This window comes from Cupressus sempervirens, chromosome 5 (genome assembly GCF_028749045.1).
Source record: "Cupressus sempervirens isolate cs-2001-9-10 chromosome 5, ASM2874904v1, whole genome shotgun sequence".
In the NCBI taxonomy this organism is placed as follows: domain Eukaryota; kingdom Viridiplantae; phylum Streptophyta; class Pinopsida; order Cupressales; family Cupressaceae; genus Cupressus; species Cupressus sempervirens.
The window spans coordinates 100,555,399-100,576,035 of NC_143122.1; positions in this window are offsets into that span (position 1 = coordinate 100,555,399).

Consider the following 20,637-nt stretch of genomic DNA (forward strand, 5'->3'; position numbering starts at 1 on the left):
TCATCTGATATAAATTCACCTCCTCTGTCTAATCTCAAACGCTTTAGACTCTTTGTTATTTCTTTTTCAACTCTAGCCAAATACCACTTAAACATTTGAAATACATCAGATTTTTCTTTAAGAAAAATCATATTCATCATTCTAGAAAATTCATCAACAAATACAATGAAGTATTTTTTCATCATAATATTTTTTGCACTCTAGTAGAGATATACATAAATTAGTATGAACTAACTTTAAAATATCATCATAACACTATGTCTTTCTCCTGAAACTAGAATTTTTCATTTTCCCATTTGACATTGTTTGCACATCACTTTATCAAGTTTTCTCAATCTTGGTAATCCTCTTACTCTTTTCATCTTACTTATGCTTACCAAATTATCAAAGTTCACATGACATAGCCTCTTATACAACAACCAAACATCTTCAAATTGTGAAAATAGACAAGTATCTTTGGATAGGTCTAGATAGAACAAGTTACCTCTTGTTTGATCACCTCTTCCAATTAGTTCACTAGTAGAATCATAAATCTGTACCTTCCTATTTTAAAATTCAACTAGATAGAATGAACTATTCGACTGTGCCACACTCAACAAGTTATACTTTAAACCTTCAACCCAATATGCATTGTCACATTTGATCTTATCATTCAATATAATTTATCCTTTACCTGTCATGTAGCATGGTGCATCATTTCCAAAATTAACACTGCTTCCATTATAATGTTCTAACTTTTCAAACTTTCTTGTATCACTAGTCATATGGTGTGAGCAATCACTATCAATTATCCATTTGTCATTATTATTCACATGTGAAATCAATGCAATTTTCTCATCTTTATCAAATTTATCTTTCATTACAACATAAATAACTTCTTTGTCATTGTCATTAGTATCACTATTAGAACCATATTCTTTAACAATGTAACATGATTTCTTACCTTTTCCTTTGTAGTCTTTCTTACCTCGATTTCCTTTTTTGTCTCTTCTTCCTCTATATTCTTTTTCTTTCTTTTCTTCCTTCTCATCTATGCTAAGACATCTTGCATCAATATGAAAAACTTTGTTACATGTAAAATAGATAATAGGGATTTTACCTTTGTATATGTCTTTTCCTCTTAATAGCCTTCTTTCCAATAATGCCTCAAGATCATCAAGATCATCATATGATTCACTATCACTATCCATATATTTTCTCTTTTTCTTTCTTTTTAATCCATCAAGGGTTAGTTGAGACTTGAAAGAACATTCAACAATGGCAAGTGAATAAATATGAAAATTTGACAACTGAAATGTTATGAGTCTACTAATTAGACTATCCAAGGAAAAATCATTTCTAGGTGCACATCTATTGACATTAAGGTCAAAATATTTTTCAATTAGTGACTTAACACTTAGGCACTTATTCACAGTTCTACTAAGCTCTATATGTAGAAAGAAGAGTCTCTCAAGCTTTAGAGTCTATCAAGCTCTAGAAGTAGATATTAGTTGCTACCAAGCTCATCAGTGTAATCAATGAAGGTTTTAGTGTTAACTAATCTCTATAGTTTCTATCGAGTTTATCAATGTCTACCAAGTTACAATGTGTTAACCAAGCTAAAGGAAGATAGTGTTTACCAAGTTGTAGTGTCAACCAAGCTCTTCACTATCTACTGAGTTCTCCAATATTCACTAAGTCACCTAATGCTAACCAAGTTCCTGCTACTTGAAAGTGATCAATGTGGACCGAGCACTAGTGTCAAGCAAATGCCAGAGTTTTCCAAGTTGACAATATTTTTTAGTGTTAGAATATCATCTGAGTGGTCTTTAGAACTTGAGTTATAGCACTAAGCTGACTTAGTGAAGACTACTTAAATTAGGTGTTGTAGTGGACTCCAGAAGGTAATTTATTGGATTAGTAAATATGTAATACATCTTATCATATCCAATGCTTCAAAGTGAATCAATCAAGAAGCAGTATGAGTGCAAATTAAGAAGGCCACATGCAATATAAGGAAGAATAAGTAAATGCCAGAGTTTTCCAAGTTGACAATATTTTTTAGTGTTAGAATATCATCTGAGTGGTCTTTAGAACTTGAGTTATAGCACTAAGCTGACTTAACGAAGATTGCTTAAATTAGGTGTTGTAGTGAACTCTAGAAGGTAATTTATTGGATTAGTAAATATGTAATACATCTTATCATATCCAATGCTTCAAAGTGAATCAATCAAGAAGCAGTATGAGTGCAAATTAAGAAGGCCACATGCAATATAAGGAAAAATACAGTCTTATGTTGGAATTCTTTAGAATAACTTAGAGTGGGACTACATCAATTCTCTAAGGTCTAGATGTACAAATTAAAAATTTCACAACTTAGTGAACCCATACCGATAAAACATATTTATCATGCATGCATTCATTAGATCATACAATCACTTAAACTTGTGGGTTATTATCAAATAAATTTTACAAAAATGTAAGCATAAAACATAATAGATTCAATAACACATTTGACATAATGATTTTATGTGGAAACACAATTTGAGAAAAACCACTAGTAAAATGCTACTCATTCTCACTCTTCTGAACTGATGTCTTGTGAAAGACCAACCTTGTTAAATGTTACAATGCATATTGTTAAATGTGACCTAGTTAAAGGATTTTAATTACCCTATTAGGAGTGATTCTTGTTAGAGGACTTTAGATCATTCACTTGGAATATCACCTAGTTAAATGATTTACAAATGATTGTTAGGTCAACCTTAATGCAAAGGATTTACCCTAGACTGGTACAATGATTAGAAAATAAAAGTAAGACTTGATCTAATAACAACTTACAACACACTTGTAGATTATAGATCTTTGTTTCAGTCCTCCATTCTACTTGGCTTTCATACACTTCAGCTTTGATAGCTTGTTCACCCTTCAAGCATATATACCCTTAAGCCTTATTTCTTTGCTTGCTAATAGCAGTCTCTTCTCTTTGGTCACTGACTGAAGCAATACATTAGATTCCTTAGGTTCTTGTACATGATAACCTTTGCTTCTGACCGACCATCTCTATAAATAGAAAATTTAAATCTTTTGTCATTTATCCTCTATCATCCACTTTATGGTTAGGTAGGATTAGGTAGGATTCAATGAATCTACCCATCTTTTCATTTTATTCCCTTTTAGAAACTTCTCCTTAAATCCTATTTGAATTCACCTCAAAAAGGTTCATCTTGAATTTTGTGGCACTAGCTCATCAAGCTTATCTTCCACATGGTTCTCACAATTCAAGAAATGAATCTTGTCAGCTCAGATTCATCAAATTCATGATCTTTCTTATAATGCTAACACTCTTCATTAATTTTCTTCTAATGCTCGACACATATTACATTGCTTGATATCCACTATCAGATCACTTGGCATGAACTAAAGTTTACTAGTGGTTGGCATCAACTAAACTTTACTCAGCTAACACTATATCACTTGGCATACACTAAAATTTGACTTTTCTCAACTCTAACTAAATTTCTACTTGGCTTACACTAACTTTTCTCGGCACCTACTATGCAAATTGTTAAGATTGACAGGCATAACTCATTTTAATTTTTCTTCTAAACTTAATCAATGTATCCATTCTTTGCAACCTTGAGTAGATAATCAATACATTATAATTGCACTGTCTTAACTGATCTTTGTATTCCTTTTCCATATCATAACTCAACCTTTCCTCTAGATGGTATTTTTACCTCATTTGATCAAATCCTCTTCATCAATCAAAGAAATGATAATACTCAAATCATCTAAGCAATTGTCTTCCCAGCAAGTAGTAGGTTTGACATCAGTGATAAAATAATGATTGAACCACATTCTCATACTTATATCAATTTATTTCAACATCTTATCTATCACAAAAAGGTGATCATTATATTTCAAAGGTATCTCATTCAAAAAACTTAGTTGTAGATCAAAGATCAACCACTAATTAATCCTAATAGGTGTATCAGTCAAATTCTCTAACAAGGTGGACTTAACAATCTTTTCCAAATCTTGTAATTCAGTGTATACATCATTGTATGTTGTAAATTCTTTCACAATGTGTATCTAATAGTCCGTATTGCTCCTAATAGGACATATCACCATAGGTGATCAATTGTAAGTTTTCACATAGTAACTTTATACTATAATAATAGAACTTGTGGGTGTCATCCCCACACTAGTTTTACTTTCTATTTGGAAGGTTTTTGAGTTACCAAATATTGTGTCAAGTGTTATGAGTTTTTTATTTCTTTTAGTCTTTCATGTATTCAATTAGATCAAATTATATTACAAAGGTTTAATTGGTGAATTAAACCATAAGTTTTATTGGTTCCTTATTCACCCCCTCCCCTTCTTAGTCACCTAGTCTATATCACATTTCCAACAATTGGTATCAAAGCATTGGTTCTCACATCAAAAGTTTAGGAACTTGAGAAACAATTATAAGCAATCAAAGTATATATATTGGAGAAAGCCATTGAAAATAAAAAGTTAGATCTACAATTGGCCATGGAACACTTAAAAAAAATGAAGGAGCATGTCTCTCTATCCCTAAAAATAAGAAAAGACCTTGCATCATAGATGAATGACAATCTGTACATTGAAAAAAGAATTGAAGAAATTTATCAAGATAGAAGTTCAGTCAAAGCTAATGCAATAATCAAAGATCTATTTGAAAAGAATCTTACTCTTAATGAAGAAGTTAGAAAGTTGAAAAGAGAAGAAGAAATTCAATTAGTCAGAATGTATGAAGACATGAACAAATAGACAAAGACAAAGAAGAGAAGATATTAATAACTAAAAAGATAGAAGAAAAGGACAATGAAACTCATCAACTATCTCTTTAGCAAGAAGATCCAATTGATCAACTCAATGATGCAAATCAAGAGCTTATCAACTTAAGGAGAAAGAATGAAATATTGCAGAATGATCTCAACATAGAAAAGAAAACCAATGAGAGGATGATGAAATCTCAAGAAAGCATAAATCAATTGTACAAGAAAACTCAATTTAGATAGAAAGGAAAAGCTAGATTAGGATACACAGAAGAAGGTGATTCATCTTAGCAAGGAGCTCAAAAGAATAGAAGACCTACTTGAACTTTTCACTAAGTGTAGTGAACCAATTCAACCATTCATTCATCCAAGCTTTTACTTATCTAATCAGCAAGTTATTATAAATCAACATGCAAGTATAACACACAAAGAATCAACACATGACATAGTGATTTACATGGAAACCCAATTTGGAAAAAATGACCAGTAACATGCTACTCAATTCTCACCCTTCTGAAGTGATGCCCTGTAAAAGGCCTTCCCTATTAAAGGCTTACAACACATTTCTAAATGTGACCTTGGTAGAGGATTTAACCACCCTATTAGAAGTGGGCATGGTTAGAGGACTTTAGAACATTCACTTGGATTACCACCTTGTTAGAGGATTTACAAATGGCTATTAGGCCAACCTAAGTCCATAACATTTTTAGATCTAATACAATTGCTAGAAAGTATTAGAAAATCTTGACTTGACTCTAATATACAACTTATCTTGCAAATCTCAGATCACTTCTTAGCTCATACCCTTGCCTAGCCTTCAATCACTGCAACTCTTAACAGCTTGCCCTTTCTTTCAAACTTTGTCTCCTTGAGTCTTCATACTCAATGTACCACTGCAATCATCTCTTCATGACCACTTGTAGAAGTAGAGCCTCTATGCTCTTCCTTCTCCTAGATGTCTTCTTCTTGACACCCTTTCAACCACTTCACAGATTTGACACTTCAACAACAACAGTATTAACAATGCTTTACTTCTTGGTGTATGACTTCTTAAATAGAAGTCTTGAATTTCCTTTTCCTGCTTGATTCTTTCATTCTTCAATTTCAATAGGATTCATTGTATCTAACCCATATTCTATTTCCTCTAGAAACTTCTTGAATAATCCTTTAGAATTTTCCCAAAAATGGTTTACATAAGATTCTGTGCCAATAACTCATCATCCTTATCTTCCAACTTTTTCAAAAAATTCAATGCAACCACTATGTCGGCTCAAATTTGAAAAATTTTCATCATTTGAAATAATGTAGCAGCTCAGCACTATTGAAATACTCGTGCTCGGCACATACTATGTTACTCGGCATCAACTATGTTTTTCCTGATGCTCAGCACCTGAAGATCACATGACACCAACTAAAATTTTTTTTGATGCTCGATATCTAATCTTTACTTGGAATTTGAAGATCACTCAACACACACTAAATATATCTATTACTCAACTTCTACTAAGAATTTGCTTGACTTCAACTGACTTGCTCGGCTTTAACTGACTTGCTTAGCTTCAACTGATGATCTTAGTTAAAGCTTTTCAGTCAACCTTGTTGCAACTTCTTCTTCTAATGTATCTAAGTGTGACCAACCTCTGTAGCTTTGGATATGTCATCAATACATTACTTAACCATTGTCTTAACTAATCCTTGCACTTCATTACAAAATCATAACTCAACCTTTCCTTTAGGTGCTTTTGTTACATCTTGTTGACCAAATCCTCTTCATCAATCAACTAAGTGATAGTGCTTGGATCTTATAAGAAAATATCACCCCTACACATAGCAAGTTTGACATCAATGGCAAAAAAAAATTGAAAATATTCTTTTATAGCAATCTCCCTCTTTGTTCTTCAACAATAATGAGCTTTTCAATCATATTTCCAACAATCTCCCTCTTTGGCATTGATGGCAAACCAAACTAATCAACCATCGGACTAAACCATTCCACCAAAAGCTTACTAGGTTAGAATAGTAAGTCAAATGCAAAAAAGTAAATTATAACATCACATCTCCTACTACTATTCTGATTGTTTCATTTCACTTCTCACTCTTTGCTACTATATCCTTTATCTTTATCTTTCTTCCTCTATATTATTCATCTTCTATTATTCTAATCAACCTCTAAAATCTCCCTCTATCTTTTATCTTCAATAGTTTTTGATCAGTTGTTCACTTCTCCCTCTTTGACAATAATGCCAAAGACATATTAGCATCTTTAATATGCAGATGTAGCTTTTAATATGTAGATGTAGCTTTTACAAGTTCATTTAATGTCTCCCTCTATCACCTTACTTGTGACTAATTTGGAATTTTAACACTTCTACTACTTTAGGGATGGATCTCAAAGTAAACATCCTCTGCATAAATGTGTAAAATCTTTAACATTCTACTTATTTGATGCAAGGCATACTTTCTTTTTGGTTCAAGTAGCCTTAGCTAGGGGTATCACACCTAACTTACCTCTAAGATACTCAAAAACATCTTTAGGTAGTGCTTTTGTGAAGATATCATAAATCTGTTCCTTTGAGCTAACATATTCCATCTTCACTTGTTTTTCTTCCACTAGTTCTCTTACATAGTGATACTTGATTGCAATATGCTTGGTTTTAGCATGAATTACTGAATTTTTTGATATATTAATAGCACTTGTATTATCACAATAAAGTTTCATAGGCTCAATTACCTCTTCCTTCATACCCTATAGCAACTGTTTGATCCATACAATATTGGTGTAGTTTATAGCAATTGCCACATATTTAGCTTCAACAATAGACTGTGAGGTGCAACTTTTCTTTTTGATTGTCCATGTAATCAACCTCTTTCCTAAGAAAAGTGCTCCTCCACTAGTGCTTTTTCTATCATCAATGTTACCTCCCCAATTTGCATCAGTGTAGACTTTTAGTTCAAACCTCTCATTCCTCTTGTAGTATAGATCAAAGTCATTAGTTCCTTTTAGGTATCTCAATATTCTCTTCACTACCATTAAATGATTTTCTCTTGGATTAGTAGAGAATCTTGCTACTATTCCAATATCTATTGCAATGTTTGGTCTACTATGTACAACATATTGCAGCTTTCCAATCATTGACCTATACAATGTCTAATTTACTTCAGTAGATTCATCATTCTTGGATAGTTTATGGCCTATTGCCATTGGTGTGCTAACTAGTTTTGAATCTTCTAGCCCAAATGTTTTGAGTACTTCCTTGATGTATTTGGATTGGGTCACAAATATGCCATGCTTCAACTAATGTACTTGTAATCCAACAAAGAATTTGATTTCTCCAAACATTGACATCTCAAATTCATGCTTCATTTGATCAGCAAAATCTTTGCATAAAACATCTTTTCCTCCAAATATTATGTCATCAACAAAGATTTCTAATATCAAATGTCTTTACCTTCCTCAACTTTGATGTACAATTTGCTATTGTCATTTGTTCTTTCAAATCCTATCTTTACAAGATATTTGTGCAACCTTTCATACCATGCCCTAGGTGCTTGCTTCAATCCATAAAGTGCTTTGTGTAGCTTGCAGACCATTTCCTTGTTCTTCTCACAAAAAAATCCCTCTGGTTGTTCTATGTAGACTTCCTCTTCTAGTATACCATTCAAAAAATCTAACTTCATGTCCATCTAGTAGACTTTGAAACTTTTATATGCAACATATGCAAGTAATGTTCTTACTCCTTCCATTCTTACAATAGTGGCAAATGTCTCTCCATAATCCAGTCCTTCTTCTTGTGCATAGCCTTTGCAAACTAATCTAGCTTTATTTCTTGTTATTTCACCATTCTCATCAAGTTTGTTTCTAAACACCCATTTTGTACCAATCACATTCTTATCAGCTGGTATGGGAACTAGAGACCAAGTTTTGTTCTTCTCAATCTGATCTATCTCTTCTTTCATGGCTTTGTACCAATCATCATCTTGTAGTGCATCTTTTACTATTTTGGGTTCAACCTTGCTTAGCAAACATGATTCATTCCTAAGCCTATTCCTTGTCATTGGTCTAGCATCCTTATCACCAATGATTTGATCTGTAGGGTGATGTCTTCTTACACACTTGCCTAATCTAGGTTCAGTCCTTCTTCCCACATTTGATCCTTTAGCTTCAAAGTCATTTCATTCTTCTTCATTTGGCATTTCATCATTTCTTTCTTCCATACTATTTTCAAAATCAAAATGTGCATTTTCCACATTCTGTAGCTTAGCTTCTGAATGTAACTCGACATTCACTAGTTGAGACTCAATAGATACTAAAGTTTGTTGTTGATTCCCAACTTGATCTGTAGAATTGTCTTCTATTGTCATTCCTTCATAGAAGTATAAAAAGGATCTATAATCCTCTATTTTCTTTGTCTCATCAACCTAAACTTCTAAATGCTCATAAAAATTTATATTTTCACTTTCCATAACTTTGTTAGTGTTAGTATTCAAACACTTATATGCCTTACTTCTAGTGGAGTATCCAAAAAATATGCCTTCATCAATTTTTGCATCAAAATTTCCATTTCTAGTGTCTTTTAGAATATAGCATTTACAACCAAACACTTTGAAATGTTTAACATTAGGTGAATGACCATACCACAATTCAAACAGTGTTGCATTTGTACCTTTCTTGACTTGAACTCTATTCAATGTGTAGACTACAATACTTATAACTTCTCTCTAATATTTTAGTGCAACATTTTTATCCATCATCAAGGTTCTTGCACAGTCAATCACTAACCTATTTCTCCTTTCAACAATACCATTCTGTGGTGGAGTTCTTGGAGTTGATGTTTTCCTTCTAATACCTTTCTTATTACAAAATGTTTCAAAATCTCTTGATGTGAACTCACCTCCTCTATTTGAACTTAGGCATTTCAAGTTCTTTCCTGTTTCCTTTTCAACTCTAACCAAATACCACTTGAACATTTGAAATGCATCAGATTTTTACTTTAAGAATATAACAGTCATCATCCTGGAATAATCATGTACAAATAGCATTATGTATCTCTCTCGTAGGTAGCTTTTCACTTCTATTGGGCCACACAAGTTTGCATGAACTAATTATAGTACTTCTTTGGAAGTGTATGTTTTGCTTTTGAAACTAGACTTAGTCATTTTCCCTAGTAGACATTGTTTACACATTGTGTTTTTGAGTTTCTTCAACTTGGGCAATCCCCTGACTTTCTTTTTCTTGCTTATACTAATTAGATTATCAAAGTTAACATGACACATCATTTTATGCCACAACCACACATCACCAAGTCTAACAACAAGACATGTTGCATCTTCCATATCTAGGTAAAATAGATTACTCCTAGTTTGTTCACCCTTTCCTATAAGATTTCCATCAATGTCATAAATCTTAGTAATTTTGTTTCCAAATTCAACTTTGCAACCTACATTGCCTAATTGTGATATAATCAACAAGTTGTAGTTCAATCTTTCAACATAGTATGCATTATCACATGAAATTTTCTCTTTAAGTTTGATAGAGCCTTTTCCTTTGATTTGACATGGGGCATCATTACCAAATCTAACACTATTTCCATCATATTGAGTAAAGTTAATGAACTTACTTTTATCTCCTGTCATGTGATGTGAGAATCCACTGTCTATGATCTACTTGTCATTCTTGTGCACACAGGTAACCAATGGTGTAGCTTCATCTTCATCTTTGTATGATTCATCCTTCATGGATACATAGACTACTTCATCATCATTCTCATTAGAGTCTTCTTCAACAATGTAGAATCTCTTGCGTTTCTCCTTGTAATCTTTACTGCCATCTTCTCTTTTTTTCCTAAACTTGTTTCCTTCTTTATAATTTTTCTTTTGTGGGCATCTTGTAGCTATATGACCTACTTCATTACAATTGAAACATATGATAGGGAGCTTACCTTTGAATTTTCCTTTACCTCTATGGAATCTCCTAGTCAGTAGAGTTTCTAACTGTTCCACATCTTCCTCATCTGTGCTGCTATCACTGGATGCATGTTTTTCCTTTTCTTCTTCTCTTGCTTGATGTGTCCTCATTAGTATCTTTTAATTTCATCTTGTCCTTGAAATTATATTCAAGGTTCTCAAGTTTGTATTTGTCAAAATTGGATAGCTCAAATGCAGTAAGTCTTCCAACTATTGCTTCAAATGTCAGTGTGTTCCCTTGTACATACCTCAGCTCTTGGATGGCTAAAACTCTAATGGCATAGATAGGGAGTAGAGTTCTTAAGTATTTTTTGATAGCTATTTCTTCTTCCAATTGTCCACCTAGACTTCTTATTGCACTCACAACTTCTTTCATTCTTGCAGCATACTGAGTAGCATTCTCACCTTCCTCCATCTTCATGTCATCAAACTTCCCTCTTACACTTTCTCTCTTTTCTCTGTAGAAATTTTGATCTCCTTCATTGATTTTTGATAAGGTTTTCCACATCTTGAATGCAGTGTCACAATCTTTGATGTCATCATATTTAGCATAGCTAATTGCATATGCAATCTCTAACATTGCTTGGTTATGTTCCTTCTTTTTGTTCAAATCATCTACAGTGAGAGGTCCTGCTAGAGTTACATGCTCTATTCCAATTGAGGTTTGTGCATAGTCACCTATTGATCCAAGGTGAAATTTCATCAAACTCTGCCATGTAGAAAAGTTATCTTTGTTGAGCTTGGGAACTTCTCTCTTGGACATCTTTATCTTCTTGCTTCTAGTACCTTGAAACTAAATCAATAGATGGCTTTGATACCAATTTTTAGAATCACTTTAGAATAACTGACAGGGGGGGTGAATCAGTTATTCAAGGTCTAAATTTCCTATTTGAACTTTTCACTAAGTGTAGTGAACCAATTCAACCATTCATTCATCCAAGCTTCTACTTCTCTAATCATCAAGTTACTGTAAATCAACACACAAGTATAACACACAAGAAATCAACACATGACACAGTGATTTACATGGAAACCCAATTTGGGGAAAACCACTAGTAACATGCTACTCAATTCTCACCCTTCTAAAGTGATGCCCTAAGAAAGGCCTACCCTATTAAAGGCTTACACCACACTATTAAATGTGACCTTGTTAGATAATTTAACCACCCTATTAGAAGTGGGCCTGGTTAGAGGACTTTAGAACATTCACTAGGATTACCACCCTATTAGAGGATTTACAAATGACTATTAGGCCAACCTAAGTCCATAGGATTTCTAGATCTAATACAATTTCTAGAGAGTATTAGAAAATCTTGACCTGACTACAACATACAACTTATCTTGTAGATCTCAGATCACTTCTCAGCTCATACCCTTGCCTACCCTTCAATCTATGCAACTCTTAATAGCTTGCCCTTTCTTTCAATCTTTGTCTCCTTGAGTCTTCATACTCAATGTACCAGTGCAATCATCTCTTCATGACCACTTGTAGAATCAGAGCCTCTATGCTCTTCCTTCTCCTAGACATCTTCTTCTTGACACCCTTTCAACCACTTCATAGATTTGGCACTTCAGCAACAACAGTATCAACAACACTTTACTTCTTGGTCTATGAATTCTTAAATAAAAGTCTTAGATTTCCTTTTCTCGGTCAATTCTTCCATTCTTCAGTTTCAATTTGCATGGATTAGGTAGGATTCATTGTATCTAACCCATATTTTATTTCCTCTAGAAACTTCTTGAATAATCCTTTAGAATTTGGCCAAAAATGGTTTACATAAGATTATGTACCAACAACTCATCATCATTATCTTCCAACTCATTCAAAAAATTCAATGCAACCACTATGTTAGCTCAGATTTGGAAAATGTTCATCATTTGAAATGATACAGTAGCTTGGCATTATTGAAATACCGGTGCTTGACACATACTATGTTACTCAGCATCAACTATGTTTATCCTGATGCTCGACACCTAAAGATCACTCAGCACCAACTAAATTTTTTTTGATGCTTAGTACCTAATCTTTACTTGGCATTTGAAAAACACTCGGCACACACTAGAAATATCTATTACTTGACTTCTGCTAAGAATTTCCTCAACTTCAACTGACTTGCTCGGCTTCAACTAATGATCTTAGTTAAAGCTTTGTAGTCAACCTTGTTGCAGCTTCTTCTTCTAATGTATCTAAGTGTGACCAACCTTTGTATCTTTGGGTATGCCATCAATACGTTACTTAACCACTATCTTAACTAATTCTTGCACTTCATTACAACATCATAACTCAACCTTTCCTTTAGGTGCTTTTGTTACATCTTGTTGATAAAATCTTCTTCTTCAATTAATTAAGTGATAGTGCTTGGATCTTATAAGAAAATATCATCCCTACACATAGACAGTTTGACATCAATGGAAAAATAATGATTGAAAATATTCTTTTACAACAATCTACCTCTTTGATCTTAAAAAATAATGAGTTTTTCAATTAGATTTCCAAAAGTACAAGCTATATTTGGTTGAGATTACAACACATGGTACGAATCTCATTATCATGGTGTGTATGGACACATTGGATAAAATTGCATAAAACATCACATGAGGAAGAGAGACACTACAAAGAGATGTTGTGTATGTACAAAAATCAGACATCTTGCCAAGAAATATATGAACTGAGGAAGAGTTGAAGATGAAAAGAAAGAAAAGGTTGGCAATATTAGAAGTCAAAGGAGGCAACAATGGGTAAAGAAATCTCCAAAAAATGCAAGCCAAAGTAATGAAAGTGTTGATACCCAAGTCAATAAGTTGGGTTACTCAACCATTTCAAACTAGTCGCCATAGAGCTTACTAGAACTATGATTCATAAGGAGACATCTCATATCAGTTCCACTCAATACATAAGAAGATCCAAATTAGTATTTCAGATACACTAGAATCACTAAGTCAAATGATAGTTGAAGTAATTTCTAAGACCTTACTGAGAAATGTTGGGTTGCAAGACCTAACTGAGCTTGGATGTAGATGGTGAGATTGGAGTTCTTGTCAAGTTGAAGACCCTGCCAAGTTGGAGACTTTACTAAGTTGAAGGTGTCTACTGAGTTAGACAACCTACCACTAAGCTAACTATTATATGATGCATTAATGATGGCTTAAAGATAATTATTTGTTAAAAGAAAGAAATCAAAGGTTATTATTTCACTATGAATTTTCAAAGAAAAGAGTGAAGAGTATCTTTGAGCCCCTGAGAAATTTAGAGCATATTTGTTGAATTGTATTCCTACATTTGAAGCATCATCAAGCATAATGATATCTTCCACCAGAAAAGTGAAGAAATTTATGGAAATGTTGGTTTGAGGTGTTAATTAAAAATCCCCATTATTCAAATTAAGTCCAACGATTGTGAAGGGACTTGACCCAACTGGAGCTCAATCAAAAATTCTTCCTAAGGTACTTCTAATTAGTGTTATTTGGTTGTTCTATCACTATTCTATCCAAGAATTAAGAACCCTAGAGTTCAACCAAGTGTTCATGACATGCATTTATGGCTAGACCAACCCATTCAAGATCACTAAGAAGATGATTCATACAATCATAGGGTTACCTATGCTAAACAAAGCAAAAAATACCAAAACCCTAGGCTGAGTTGAACTTGCAAAGAAAAATCTTGCTGAATGGGATGAAAGAGGTATGAAATTGAATGCAGTTATAGACATGGAGATGAAATTCAACATACATGTAATTACTCACAAGATCTATAGTTTGAATCGACTAAAGAACATCCCTTGCAAAGATGTTGACCTAGCTTACAAAGTTTCAAGGAATAGTTTATCTTTTGATCTTACTGAGTTGCATCTCAATCAACTTAGCAAAAATAAGGAGAGCATCTGGTCATCAAAGACAAATCCTTGTAAGTTTGGATCTCTTTTGACCTTCTTATTCTTTTATGTTCAAATTTTTTCCCTTCCAAAGGCGATATTGAATGGAAGTAGGATATAGTTATTGTATATTAGATAAATGAGTTCATAGAAGAAATGTGAGAGAATATTGAAAGCATAATGGATGCATACTTTGAAACATTTAAGAAGAAAACGCAAAGAAAATACAAAATTCCACAAAATCTAGTTGAATACTATGAGTAATGTATTTGTTTTCTTGTTGATTGTGACAAAGTGCATATATAGGTAGTAAGGCCAAGGATAGCATGGGTGAAACCTCTTGGATATAAGGTAAGCATTGATGACACAAGAGATATAATTGAGGCTCTTATCAATGAGCCAGTGGACCCCAAGGCACCATATTTTGATACTTATGAAGAAGCCAAGGCTAAGATTTCTTTGGAAATCAAGCTCCCTTGGGCTATGAAAAGAGGAAGAAATAAAGTGGAGAAAATTATAAAGAAGAGGAGCCTCTTAAGAAGAAAGGGAAGGTTACAATAATAAGGCCAACAAAGTCCTTCCCTACTATATTCTCCAGGTGATCTAAAAATCTAGGAAGAAGCTCAAATTGGGTGATGATGATGATGATGAAGAAGATCGGCAAGTGACATTCAAAAGATCAACCCTCACCTCTGAACAAAGATTGAAAAGGGTACAAGATCATGGAGGTATGTTTGATTTTAATTTTTTGAAGTATGAAACAAGGAAGAAAAAAAACTAGTTGAAGTAGCCTTAGTGGCTAAAATGGATAAGTTGAAGTACTCCCCAAAGGAACAAACAAAGCAAGTTACTAATATCCTAGTGAAGGCTATTACACATCATTAGGATAATGCATCAAATGTTGTTAGGTACATTAGAGAACAAATCTTGAGACAACTTATGCCAAATATTTATAACAAGGAAGTAAAGGAATCATTGGAGAAGAATGAATAAAAGATAACCTCCTAATTCTATCAAAAGATATTGAATAAGTTGTGAAGTCAAACACAATTGCATGAAAGAACTTATATGGATTACATTAAGCCTATTGAAGAGGTTGTTCAAATAGATGATAAGAATAATGAGGAGAAATAGGATATTGAGATATAAGACAAGGATATAGAAAATATAGAAGGATAAGATGAAGAGGATGAAGAGGATCAAGTAGCAAGTGGAGATCTTCCTAAAATTTAGAGTATTCAAGACTTAAATCTTGAGAAGATAGAAGTAGAGGTAATGGCCTCTCCCCCACTCTCTCTAAGCAAAGCCTTAGTGAAAAATAGCTCAGAGAAGGCTACTACTAAGTTAGTTGTGGTAAACACTATTTTACTAGACATACAATTGTCTATTGGAGTAACTCTAGCGAGTATAATGATGAGTTTTGTTTCTATCACTTCATCTATCGAGCAACAAGCTCTAATAATCTTAGTGGTAGGACAAAATGAAACTCATCAAGGTAATACAAGTATTCCTACTATTAATGTCATTTCTCCTATAATTTCTACTATTTCTACTATTGTTTCTACTATGGAAAGTGCAATGATAGTTGAGGTTAAGCCTCAACTAAGCACTAAACTCTTGAGTAAAGGAAAGGACATTATTCCTTCTACTATACATAAAGAAAAGGGTAAAGAGGTAGAAGCCTCTAACAAGGAAATTGATCTAGAGGAAGATATTCTAATACCAGATTGGGATCTTTTCAATCTAACCCCTGATCAAATGGATAACCTAGCTGAGCTATGGAAGTAAAGGGCAAGACAATAAAATCTTAGGGAAGAGAAGAAAAAGAAAATCAGAATTCTAATAGATCTACAGGAAGAATTGTTGAGGGAAGAAGCTAGGATAAGGGAAACACTACTAAAAATTCAAGGCATGATACTTCCCAACATGGATGCAATGCAAAAACATATTGCACATGCCAAAACATTGATTCATGAAAACAACTTCTCAATTGTTGATCACATGATTGAACTATCAACAAAGGTACACATAGCTTTGCACAGATTAAAAGTTTTGCAAGAGAATTGGGACAAGACAATGTCCCTACTTTTAAAGGTTCACAATGATTTCCTTTCACATTTTGGTGTTACCTTATAGTTATTCAATTTTGGGATTTGCATCAAAATCAAGGGGGGATGTATATCATATATATATCATAAATAAAATCAAGGGGAATTTATATATACAAGAAGGAAATATATGTATACTAAGAGAGATGTATATACATAGCATAAAATATATTTATAATATTTTTTTGAAAAATAAAAAATAGAGTTAGAGTTTATTGAGCAGTAGATAGTAGTCCAAATTGAGTTACAGACCCAGACATGTTGATAGGGGGACTTTTAACTTGTATTTTGAGTATTCAATTTTTTGGTATGATAAGTTGTTTTGTCACTAATGCTAAAGGGGGAGATTGTTGAAATTAAGGTCAAATCATTTGTCAATTAGTGACTTAACACTTAGTCATTTGTTTACAATTCCTAGTGAGCTCCATATGAAAAAAGAAGAGTGTCCTGAGCTTAGCAAAGTCTACAAAACTCCAGAAGTAGATATCAGTTGCTATCGAGCTCATCGATATAATTGATTAAGGTTTTAGTGTTAACCGAGCTTTGTAGTGTCTACCAAGTTTATCAATGTCTACTGTGTTACAATGTATTAACCAGGATGAAGGAAGATAATATTGACTATTGACCAAGCTATAGTGTTAACCAAGCTCTTTAGTGCCTATCAAGTTCTTCAGTATTCACTAAGTCACCCAATGCTAACTGAGTTCTTGCTACTCCAAAGTGATCAATGTGGACCAAGCACTAGCTTCAAATGAATGCCAATATTTTCCAAGTTGATAGTATTTCCAAGTGTTAGAATATTACCTAAGTGGTTTTTAAAACTAGAGTTACAACAATAAGCCAAATTAGTGAAGATTATTTGAATTAGGTGTTGTAGCTAACTCTAGAAGGTAACTTATTGGATTGGTATATATGTAATACATATTATCATATCCAATGCATCAAAGTGAATGAAGTAAGAAGAAACATGAGAATAAATTAAGAAGGATACAAGTAGTATAAGGAAAAGTGGAGTCTTAGCTATAACAACAAGGTGATCATTGTATTTCAAAGGAATCTCAATCAATAAATTGAGTTGCAAATTAGAGATCAGTCATTGATTCTATTAGAAATTTGTTCAGCACTCCCCTTGGGGTTCATGACAAAGGATTAACCACCTCTTGTGTATTATAAATTGAGTGGTTGTATCAAGCATTGAAAGATTGGTCTTTTGGTGCAACAACAACCCCACTCTAACAAGTGGTATTAGAGCTTGGTCACAGGCTTGAATCTTTAGACCCTTGGGTAATGCTAAGAGGGAGACTATTAGAATATTTTTTAGTACTCCCCTTAGGATTCCTAACAAGAGCCTAACTACCTCATGTGTACTATAAGTTGAGTGGTTGTATTGTGCATTGAAAGATTGGTATTTTGGTGCAATACAAACCCCACTCTAATAGATTCATCCTAATAGGTGCATCAGTGAAATCCTCTAACAAGGTGGACTTAATAGTCTTTTCCAAATCTCCTAACCAAGTGCATACTTCATTATATATTGTAAATCCTTTCACTAGTTGGATCTAGTAGTCCTTATTGCTCCTAATAGGGTAGATCACCAGAAGTGATAAATTGAAAGCTTTAACATGCTAACTTTATACTATGGTAATAAAGCTTGTGGGTATCATCCCTACACCTAGTTTTACTTTCTATTTGTAAGGTTTTTGGGTTACCAAATATTGTGTCAAGTGTTATAAATTTTTCATTTCTTTGAGTCTTTCATGCATGCAATTAGATAAGATTATATTATGAAGGTTTGATTGGTGAATTAAAGCACAAGTTTTATTGGTTCCTAATTCACCCCTTCCTCCTCTCAATCTCCATTCTATATTACATTTCCAACAACATCTTAGTTCTTGAATTAAATAAACTCTACTTGTATAGATAGGAAGTAAAGTCCTCAATACCTTACTTATCATAGTCTCATTAGATATGATGCCTCCAACTCCTTTAATACCATTCACAATTCCTTGATTCAGCCACAATACTAAGCAATAGTTTCTACTTCTTTCATTCTCATGTCATCAAATGTGCCTCTTATAATTTTAGCTTTATTTCTCAACAGATTTTTATCTCCTCCATGGATTTGTGCCAACTTATTCAACATTTTCTTTGTAGTAGTGCATTCCTTCTCATCATCAAATTTACTATAACTCACAAAAGATGCTAGATCTATCATCATTTTATTGTTCTCATGCTTCTCCTTCATTTGTTCAATAGTCACGGGCCCAGAAACTTCAATGTATTCATTTTACAGGTAGTATGTTACATAATCTCCAAATCTAGATAGATAAAATTTCATTATAGTCATTTCCATGTTGGGAATATCTCCTTGTTCAAATTAGGTACCCCTTTCTTATACATCTTCATCTTTAGCTCAATTCCTTCAAACTTTCCTTACAAGCTCCAAAAACTCTGATACCAAATTTTAGAATATTTAGAGTAACTCAGATGGTGGGGGGGGAGTGAATATTTAGTCTATGCTGACTAATAATAAATAACATGCATCACACATATATGACACCACTATTTAACATGGAAACCCAATTTGGGAAAACACCATGCTACCACTTTTCATTCTTTTGAAGTGAGCTTAGTTAAGAGCCAATCTTGTTGAAGGTCACTAAATGATGTAGGAGAATGAGGACATGTAAGGATCCCTAAAGAAGATAAAAGATGGATCAGAGGCAAGGAAGAATTGTAATGCCCCGCTCGAAGATCCTTGGAAACAAGGATTCAAATCAAGCCAAGATTTTTTTTTTTTCAAGTATGAATGCACATGACAACATCATACAGGGATCACAAAGATCACAACGGAAGACTTCAACATAATCCCAGCAACCAACGAATCTCGAAATGCCACTACCAAACTGACACACACAAACAAAGCCAACAACGACAATGCACAACAAGTTGAGGGCACAAGAAAAGACCACCCATCAAAAAAACACCAAGCTGGGGTAAAATGCAAAATTCTGAAATTTGGCTAAGCCTGAAATCCTGAAGCCCTAAAAATTGGCTAAGTCTGGATTTCTGAAGCCCTAAAATTTCCTAGAATCCATAACTTATCTCTGAGAGGTCTGAACAGAAACTAAGATAGAAACACAAAAACTCGATTTCAAGAGAAAATGACAGAATTCAAAATGCAACAGCATAGGGTCGAAGAACGCCTAAAAGGGTATCCAAAACCACTCTCAAAAAGATTGGATCAAGAAGAAGATCAGACACTTTATAGTATCGTACGACATTCTTTCTATGGGCGTGCGATACTTTATCAGTGTCGCACAATGCTAAACAAATATCGCCCATAGAAAGTAAAAACACTTCCAGAACTCAAAAATGAGGAAAAACCAACAAAAGAACCTCCACACCGAGGAGTACCAGATCCACAAAGGCTCAAGGAATGAACACTCGAGTGCAAGAACAACACAGAATGAAGAACACCAAACCATCTAAACTACAGCAGCAAAGAACACACTGAAAATAAGCATCACAGAGAACAAAAGCAACATCGCAATGTACAGAAATGCATCTCAGGAACAAGACAACCAAACTAAGTACGCAGTTCCTCCCAACCATCAATAGCATCATAAGACCATCGTGGGTCCTAGCCATCCCCCGCGCGTAACATCCCAAGCCACCGACCAAATTGTTAGTACTGTCCTAATAGGGATGTCACTACTAAAACATGCAACAATAAAAGCATAAGGAAATCTAACATGCTAGTAATAAATTATAAGATAATCCTACAGTAGATAACATCACCTGTCACATGCTAAACGATAGTAAGCAATAGATATACTGCTAAATCAAATAACATCATCTAATCATATGCCAAACATCATAATAAGGGAATGTGTCAAATAAACTAAC